Source organism: Acomys minous (assembly GCF_964271855.1).
Source record: "Acomys minous genome assembly, chromosome: 20".
Taxonomy (NCBI): domain Eukaryota; kingdom Metazoa; phylum Chordata; class Mammalia; order Rodentia; family Muridae; genus Acomys; species Acomys minous.
Window position 1 is genome coordinate 14,992,627 of NC_140502.1, and position 10,828 is coordinate 15,003,454.

The window sequence follows — 10,828 nt, forward strand, 5'->3', positions numbered from 1 at the left end:
GTGACACCACATGCTGGCGAGGATGTGGGGAGAGAGAAACACTCCTTCATTGCTGGTGGGAATGCAAACTAGTACAACCACTTTGGGAAATCTATCTGGTGCTATCTCAGAAAAATGGGAATAGGGCTTCCTCAAGACCCAGCTATTCCACTCCTTGGAATATACACAGAAGATGCTCCAGCACACAACAAGAAAATTTGCTCAACCATGTTCAGAGCAGCCTTATTCATAATAGCCAGAACATGGAAACAGCCTAAGTGTCCATCAGTAGAAGAATGGATAAAGAAACTGTGGTACATATACACTATGGAATACTATTCAGCTATTAAAAACAAGGAATTCCCGAAATTTGTGGACAAATGGATTGAACTAGAAATGATCATAATGAGTGAGTTAACCCAGAAGCAGAAAGACTCAAATGGTATATACTCACTTATATCTGCATATTAGCCCAAGGGGCATGTCCCACGAAAGCCTTTACTTACCAGGAAACTGAGACAGAGGGGAGAACATTCTAGTGGGACTCTAGATGAGAGAAGCATGGGAGAATGGCAAAGTATAAGGATCCAGAGGGTCCTAGAAGCCTACAAGTAGAACATTATGATAGGCAGAGTTGGGCACAGGGGTCCCGCTCAAACTAAGGAACCAGCCAAGGACAATACAGGCGGTAAAACTTAAACCCCTACCCAGACCTAGACAATGGACAGAACACTCTCCACAGTAGAGTGGAGAGTGGGATATTACTTTCTCACACCCTCTGGTGCCTCACCTTTGACCATGTCCCCTGGATGGGGAGACCTGGTGGCACTCAAAGGAAGGACAGCAGGTTACCAAGAAGAGACTTGATACCCTATGAACATATACAGGGGGAGGTAATCCCCCTCAGGAACGATCATAGGGGAGGGGAATAAGGGGAAAATGAGAGGGAGGGAAAATGGGAGGATACAAGGGATGGGATAACCATTGAGATGTAACAAGAATAAATTAATAAAGAAGAAAAAAACATGTAACATATCAAGTTAGATTAGCACCATTTGTTGCAGATGCTATCTCTTTTCCATTGTATGGCTTTTGCTTCTTTCTCAAAATTCTAGTGTCCATAGGTGTTTGGGTTTATTTCTGGTTCTTCTATTCAATTCCCTTGATAAATCTGTCTTTTTCTATGCCAGTACCATGAAGTTTTCTTACTGTTGCTCTATAGCAGAGCTTCAGATTAGTGATGGAGACACCTCCAGATCTTTTATTGTATAGGATTTTCTTAGCTATGTGAGGATTTTTTGCTTTCCATATGAAGTTGATAATTGTTTTTGAAGATCTGTAAAGTTCTTGTAAGATTTGTAAAGATCTGTAAAGTACATTGGCATTTTAATGGGAAATGCATTTATTCTGTATATTGATTTTGGTATGATGGCCACTTTTACTATGTTAATATTACAGATCCATTAGCATTGAAGATCTTTCTGATTTCTGATATCTTCTGCAATTTTCTCTCTCTCTCTCTCTCTCTCTCTCTCTCTCTCTCTCTCTCTCTCTCTCTCTTGGTTTTTCAAGACAGAGTCCCTCTGTGTAGCCATGGCTGTCCTGGACTTGCTTTGTAGACCAGGCTGGCCTTGAAGTCACAGCGATTCGCCTGCCTCTGCCTCCCAAGTGCTGGGATTAAAGGCATGCGCCACCACACCCAGCTTGCAATTTTTTTCTTTAAACATTTGAAGTTTTTTTTTTCATACAACACTTTCAATTGCTTGGCTAGAGTTACATCAACAGACTTTATATTATTTGTGATTATTGTTAAGGGTGTGGTTTCCCTAATTTCTTTCTCAGGCTGTTTGTCCTTTGTATAATGGAGGGCTCATTATTTTCTTGAGTTTTTGTTTTAATCCAGCCAGTTTGCTGAAGGTGTTTTTCAGCTGTAGGGGGTCCTTGTTAGATTTTTTAGGTCACCTATATATACTATCATATTATTTGAAAATAGTGATTCTTTGACTCCTTTCCAAAGTGCATCCTTTTGATGTTCTTTAGTTGTCTTGTTGTTCTAGCTAAGACTTAAGTAATATATTGAAGATTTACAGAGAGAGTTCACAGCCTTGTCCTGATTTTAGTGAAATTGATTTAAGTTTCTCTTCATTTAATTTGATGTTGTAAATAGGCTTGCTGTATATTGCCTTTGTCTTTACTATATTTAGGTACTTGCCTTGTATCCCTGATTTCTCCAAGACTTTTAATGTGAATGTGTGTTGCATTTGGCCAATTGCTTTGGCAGCATCTAAGGTGATGATCATGTGTTTTTTTTCTTATAGTCTCTTTATATGATTGATTACATTGATAGATTTCTGTATATTTAACTGTGCAACCATGCCTGAGATGAAGCTTACTTGGTCACAGAGAGTGATATTTTTAATGTGTTCCTGATATGGGTTTTCTAGTATTTAATTGAGTAGTTTTGAATCAATGGTCATAAGGGAAATTGGTCTGAAATTATTTTCCTTTGTTAATTCTTCATGTAGTTTAGATATTGAGGTGAGTATGGCCTCATAGAATGGGTTTGGCAATGTTCTTTCTGTTTCTTTTTTTAAAGATTTATTTATTGTGTAAACAGTTTCCTGCTTGTGTATCTGACTGCCACAAGAGGGAATTAGATCTCATTATAGATGGTTTTCAGCCACCATGAGGTTGTTGGAAATTAGACTCAGGATCTCTGGAAAAGCAGTCAGTGCTCTCCACCTCTGAGCTCACTTCAGCTCCTGTTTCTTATGTTTCTTTTTTGTCAAAGAATTTGGAGAGACCTGGTATTAGTTTTTCTTTGAGGGTTTGGTAGAATTCTGTGCTTAATTCCTCTGTGCCTGGGAATTTTTGGTGGAGAGACTACTGTTGACTGCTTCTATTTCCTTAGAAGATACAGGACTATTTAATTTGTTGACCTGAAGTTTATTTAACTTTGGCAAGTAGAATCTATGAAGAAAAGTGCCCATTACATTTAGATTTTCAAATTTTGTGGCATATAGGGTTTTGAAGTAAGACCGAATGATTCTTTGGATTTCCTTAGAGTCTATAGTTATTTCTCCCTTTTCATTTCTTATTCCATCAATTTAAATACTCTCTTCTTACCTTTATATTAATTTGGCTAAGAGTTTGTCTATCTGGTTGATCTGCTCAAAGAACCAACACTTCATTTCATTGATACGTTTAATTGCTTTCTGGATATTTACATGTAGAAAAAGTAAATACAAACATACCTATCACCCTGCACAAAACTAAAGTCTAAGTGGATTAAAGACTTCAATATAAAACTAAACACACTGAATCTGTCAGAAAAAAATGGGGAAGAACAACAAATTCATTGGCATAGGAGAAAGCCTCCTGGACAGATCACAAACATCTGAGCCTCTAAGAACAACAATTAATGAAAGGGAGCTCATGAAAATGAAAAGCTTCTGTAATGCAAAGGACACTTTCAACAGAACAAAATGATAGCCTACTGACTGGTTAAACAATCTTCACCAAATCTACAACAGACACAGGTCAAATATCCAAATTATATAAAGAACTCAACCAATGCAATGCAAATAATCCAATTAAAATGGGAGAATTCTTAACAAGGGGATATCAAATGGCCATGAAACAATTAAAGCAATGTTCAAAGTTTCTAGTCATCATGGGAAAGGAAGAAGTAAAATTATCCCTATTTGCAGATGATATGATAATGTATATAAGTAACCCCCAAAATTCCACCAGAGAACTCCTACAGCTGATAAACACCTTCAGCAAATTGGCAGGATACAAAATAAACTCAAAAAAGTCAGTAGCTTTCCTATATACTAACGACAAACAGGCAAAGGAAGAAATTAGGAAAATTATTCCCTTCACGATAGCCACAATCAATATAAAATATCTAGGAATAACCCTAACCAAGCAAGTGAAGGACTTATTTGAAAAAAACTTTAACCCTCTGAAGAAAGAGATTGAAAATGACATCAGAAGATGGTAGGATCTACCTTGTTCGTGGATCGGGAGAATCAACATAGTAAAAATGGCCATCTTGCCAAAAGCAATTTACAGATTCAATGCAAACCCTATCAGAATATCTACAAAATATTTTGAAGATATTGAAAGAACAATTCTCAACTTTATATGGAGAAACAAAAAGCCCAGAATAGCAAAAACAATACTATACAATAAAAGATCATCTGGAGGAATCTCCACACCTGATCTCAAGTTGTACTATAGAGCAACAGTAATTAAAACAGCATGGTACTGGCACAGCAATAGGCTAGTGGATCAATGGAATCGAACTGAAGACCCAGAGATGAATCCACACACATATGGTCACTTGATTTTTGACAAAGAAGCCAAATCCATTCAATGGAAAAATGACAGCATCTTCAACAAATGGTGCTGGTCTAACTGGATGTCTACATGTAGAAAAATGCAATTAGACATCTATTTGTCACCATGCACAAAACTCAAATCCACGTGGATTAAAGACCTCAACCTAAAACCAGAGACATTAACGCAGTTAGAGGAAAAAGTGGGGAAGAGCCTGGAACACATAGGCACAGGAGACAACTTCCTGAACAGAACACCAACAGCCCAGGCCTTAACATCAACAATTAGTAAATGGGACCTCATGAGGCTGAGAAGCTTCTGTAAGGCAGAAGCTGGCAAGAGAACAAAGCAACAGCATACACACTGGGAAAAGATCTTCACCAACCCTTCATCTAACAAAGGTCTAATATCCAAAATATATAAAGAACACAAGAAATTAAACACCACCAAACCAAATAACCCAATAGAGAAATGGGGCTCAGAACTAAACAGAAAATTCTCAAAAGAGGAATGTCAAATGGCTGAGAAACACTTAAAGAAATGTTCAACCTCCTTAGTCATCAGAGAAATGCAAATCAAAACGACACTGAGATTCCATCTTACACCTATCAGAATGGCTAAGATCAATAACTCAACTGACACCTCATACTGGCGAGGGTGTGGAGAAAGAGGAACACTCCTTCATTGCTGGTGGAAATGCAAACTAGTACAACCACTTTGGAAATCTATCTAGCTCTTTCTCAGAAAAATGGGAATAGGGCTTCCTCAAGACCCAGCTATTCCACTCCTTGGAATATACCCAGAATATGCACTACCACACAACAGGAACATATGCTCAACCATATTCATAGCTGCCTTATTCATAATAGCCAGAACGTGGAAACAACCTATGTGTCCCTCAGTAGAAGAATGGATAAAGAAACTGTGGTACATCTACACTATGGAATACTACTCAGCTATTTGAAAACAAGGAATTCCCAATATCTGTGGACAAATGGATTGAACTAGAAATTGTCATAATGAGTGAGTTCACACAGAAGCAAAAAGAGCTAAATGTTATATACTCACCTACATTGAGACACTAGTCCGAGGTGTATGTCCCCATGAAAAACTGTATCTACCAGGAAAGTGGGTAAGAAGGGGGGACATCCTATTGAGCCTTTAGGTGTGAAAGCCTGGGAGAATGAGGAAATAGAAGGATCCAGCGGGTCCTGGAAAACTACAGGCGAGTCTGGGCCCTGGGGTCCTCTGCAAACTATGGCAACAGCCAAGGAAAATATAGGTAGTAAACCTTGAACCCCTACCCAGACTAGCCGATGGACAGGACATTCTCCACTGTTGACTGGAGAAGGAGATTTGACTTTCACACAAACTCTGGTGCCCCATATTTGAACATGTCCCTTGGATGGAGATGCCTGGTGGCAATCAAAGGAAGGATAATAGGTCACTAAGGAGAGACTTGATACCCTATAAGCATATACAGGGAGAGGAGATCCCCCTCAGACACAGACATAAGGGAGGGGAGTAGGGGGGAAGTGGGAGGAAGGGAGGAATGGGAGGATCCAAGGGATGGGCTAACAACTGAGATGTAATATGAATAAATTAATAATAAAAAAACTGGGGAAAGGAGAAATTGGTAAATAAAATAAAATAAAATAAAATGCGAACATGTGCCATAAAAAAAAACAAAGTTTCTAGGCATCAGGAAATATAAATCAAAACAACTCTGAGAGTCTACCTTATACCAAGCAGAATGGTACAATTAAAAAAAACTGAAATGAAAATACATGCTGGTGAGGATGTGGAGAAAAGAGAACATGCCTCTACTGCTAGTGTGAGTGGAAACTTGTACAACCACTTTGGAAATCAATCTGGGCCTTTCTCAGTAAATTTGGAATAGGACTGCCTCAAGACCTATCTCTGTCACTCCTGGGTATATACCCAAAAGCTTGCTCCACCATATAACAAAGACATTTGTTCAGCTTTGTTCTTATCAGCTTTATTTATAACAGCCTAAACCTGAAAACAACCTAGATATCCCTCAACCAAAGAGTGAATAAAGAAACTGTGGACCGTTTACACAATGGAATATTACCTGGATATGAAAAACAAGGAAGTCATAAAAATGTCAAGCAAATGGATGGAAATAGAAAAGAGCATGCTGAGAGAGGTAACTGAGATTGAGAAAGCATGTAATACAGGATAACCACACTACAATATACAGATATAAAGAACTCTCTCTCTCTTTCTCTCTCTCTCTCTCTCTCTCTCTCTCTCTCTCTCTCTCTCTCTCTCTCTCTCTCTCTCTCTCACACACACACACACACACACACACACACACTTTTTCTCTCACTCTCTCCCTCCTCTCACATTTTTTCAACTGGTAAACACCAACTCTCTGTAGGAGGCAGTTCTCTATTGACAATGATCATGTTCCATCTCACAAGGCTTTTATCATCTGCAAACGAAATGGCGCAGCCCTCATGTCCCATACCTGGAATTTAAAAACAATGTTAACATATTATAAATGAGTACTTAAAGAAACTAAAACTTCCCTAACAACTACCACTTGGTAGCTGCTAGGCTCCTGTCTGTAAGCATATCACAGTATTCATAATAGTGCCAGGGGTTGACTCTCTTCCATGAGGGTGGAGACCTAAGTCAGCATAGTCTCCTGGGAGGATATGAGGATGACCCTAGCTGAATCTCCTAGTAGAAAGGACCATGGCGACTGAAGAGGGCACAATCTAAATAGACAAGCATCCTAGTGAATGGAGGAGAACATCAACCCACCCACAATAACTTCTACATAAAATGTAACCTGCCTACAAGACATGAATGAATAAAGATAGAGCAGAGATTGAGTGATTGTCCAACCAAATGTGTTGCCCAGCCCAAGGACTTTCTCTGTCTTAGGACAAGCATTTCTGTTGCTTTTCAGAATATAGAAGCCAGGCCAAGGTCAAAATCAAATTCCTCCCAATAACAGCTGTGACCAGATTTCAATACTATTGCTGTGTCACAGAGAATGCATTTTCTTCCTGTTCCTCTTATGGTGGAAAGATGCATTTTTCAACTCTTCAGAGAGAAATCACCCAGTCCTGCTTCAATAAGTCTCCCAACATGCAATGCATGGAAAGTCACTCTGCCTTGATCATTCTTCTTCGGATTCTGTCTGTGAACACATGAAACCTCTGAACAAGACCACTCCATAGTTAGAATAAAAAGGTTTATGAAAGGCAAGCTGCCAGTCTATGTCATAAGTATGGAGAACAGCATCCCATTCTTTAAAGGACAATAGACTTCACAGGATTTCTGAGGCTAAATGGTGCATATATCCCTCTGGGGAGATTTTTTTCTTTCTTGGAATGGGAAGCATGGGTTATGCCTGCAAGAAGTAGATTCTGTGTCTGATACAATTAGACAATTTTATGGGTAGCAAATATACTTTTACCTCTAGTAGAATGTGATTTAGGAGGTCTAGAGTCTGTCTCAGTGTTTTTGAGAGATGCTGAGGGTAATATCTCTTTTTTTCCAATTTTCAACTGCCCCAGTTATGTCTAGTAGCCATTATTGGCTATTATCAGCTGTGTTGCAATGTAATGGACCCAATTCCATACCTAAAATATTTACTGAAGCCTGTTTCATGCTGCTTTCTGAATGCTATGCCAATCTAGTGTTGGTAATTTTTAGTTTTTCTTTTAGTATCATGTACAATGTGTTTTGATAGCTCTAACCCCACTTTCCAATGCCTTCCAGATTTCCTCACCTTTCTCTCCTCACTAAACTCTCTGTTCTAGTTTATTCCTAAACTATAAAGTCCATTTTGAATTGTCGTCATATTCCTGGGTCTGATGACTTTACTGGGGATACAGTCTTGAAGAGAACTCTTTCTCTGTCTCTCTGTCCCTCTCTCTCTCTCTCTCTCTCTCTCTCTCTCTCTCTCTCTCTCTGTGTGTGTGTGTGTGTGTGTGTGTGTGTGTGTGTGTGTGTGTGTCCTCTTATCACCTCTTCTACTAAGAGGACTACATGCCCACCTCTCTCTTCATACCAAGAAATTATTTGTATTCAGCTTGTGAAGGATGACACAACCATTGTGACTTCACATATATTTGTCCTGCTGTGTTCTGAACATACTGGTTTATCTTATCTAGTTGTCATTATGACTCTAATACTCTTTCAAGGATATACCAATTGATGAGATGCCCACTGTGGTAATTTGAATAAGAATGGCCCTGTTAGGCTCATATAATTGAAGTCTTTGTCATCAGGGAGTGAAAATACTTAGAAATATTGGGAGTCATGGCCTTATTAGGGTAGCTGTATCCTTTCTAGGGGCAAGTATGTCAATAAGGCTGGGCTTTGAGATTTCAGAAATCTATGCTAGACAGATTTGGTCTTTCTTTTTCTACTGACTGCATGTCAATTGTAGATCCTTAAGCTACTTGTCTAGCACAATATCTGACTACTTGCTACAATGCTCCTTGGCGTGATAATGATGGACTAAGCCTCTAAAACCATAACCAAGCCACAATTAAATGCTTTACTTGGTAAGTGTTAGCATGATTATGATGTCTTTTCACAGCAATAAAACACTATTGAAGTCATTCACCATTTCTGAATGTAATAGCATGTGTCTTTGAGCCCAGAACTCAGGAGATAAAGGCAAGTAAAAAAATATGATGGGCAGAGGAATTTAGCAGCTTTGACTTCTAGCAACTACATGCTTCTTTACTTATATAAGTTTAACAAAAGAAAGATAGACTAATGATTATCAAAGTGGTACCGGATATGTTTGTGATTTTTATCACATCTATAGGGTTACAAGTTCATCTACAAGTAAAAAATATGAACAGAACACATTTATCTTTTATGAATTAGCCCTATAACTCCAATTAAAGAATCTAAAAATGTCTCCTCCAAAGCATAAGCATTAAATCTATAACAGCGTGCTTATAGGCTGGCAATATTTGTAGTTTGATAGCACTCCAGACAAACAGAAAATATCAGAACTGGACCTTTTATGTGCAGCAAGTATTAATACCTAGTGTATTTTACTATATATTTTATCATCTATGATTTAAAGTAGAATTTTTTATGTTAGTCAATCTATCTTATTTTTTAAGATTTTATTCCTTCAAGAGTGTACCATACATTACCCCTTATCTTTAAAATAAATTAGTAGAGTCCTCTAAGCCTACACTAAAAAGAGACCTTGAATCTGGAACCTATCCTACAGACCAGTCCTAACCAGTCAGATTGTGTCAATTATCTCTTTACATGGAATGAGTATACATTTTGTCAGGCAAAGTTATTCCAAGAAGATTCCTGAAGTCATGGCCTCATTTAGCTATCTATGTGCTTATCTGTGCTTAATATACTCCAGGGCATAAGAACGACTTCCAAATAGTGCCCAGATATAGTTAACTTTATAATTTTCCTAAAATCATTCAGACATAAATTTTCTCAGGAAAATATGTAACTGGAATCTTCCTTTTAAAATCTTTTATTATGTTTCTTTTTAACATATACATATATATTGTTACATGTGAGTGAAATAAACTACATACAACAGGAGTAACAAGGAGACAATCAGGAATTATATAAATGTTACATTCATAGTGACTTCGTCATTTGTATATGGCAAACTTGAAGTAAACATCTTTCCTATCTTGTTGGGTCTAAATTTCTGAATGGAGATTAATATCTATCATATCTCATCTCTCTTAATGAATAAAGTTCACAATAGTGCAACAGGCAGAGAAAAGCCCAAAAGATACAAATAGGATGAAAACAATTGTAGCAATCTGCTGAGATTTGAAAGATCTCTAACAAGCATGTGTGCTGGCTTCATGAACTTACCAAGCAACTTGACCTTGCTTTGTGCATGGAGATACAGAGGTAACAGACTGAGCCTAACCCTGGTCCCATATGACACATTCTCAAAGTGATCCTTCACAATAATTCTGCTGTGAGAAACCAGAGCCCATTTTGTGAACTGTGTTTCACTATTTTAGCTTCTTCTGTTAACACCTGGGCAAAATCAGTGTGTGTGTGTGTGTGTGTGTGTGTGTGTGTGTGTGTGTGTGTGTGTGTGTGTGTGTACATTTGTGGGTGTGTTGAATCCATGAGCAACAATGAGGACTGATTGTGGGAATAAATTCTCTCCTTATGCATTGTAACACATAGGGATGGACTTGGGTGGTTATGCTTCATGACAAGTATTATCATCATTCAAATCCGATGACCTACTTTCCTCTCCTAGGTCTCACATTAGGATAGAATACAATTCTGAATGATGTTCTTTGCACTTCATCTTGAACACAAGTTGTCATGAAGAAAGCAAAGTTGCACTGAGTGGCACAAGCACTGAGACTCATGTATACATGCCACACATTTACACAGTAATAATAAATTTAATGATGACTTTCAGAGTCCCTAACAATGCTTCAAATGAAATAGAACATAACAAATCAAGTAATTCTCTATCATATCAGACAGATCC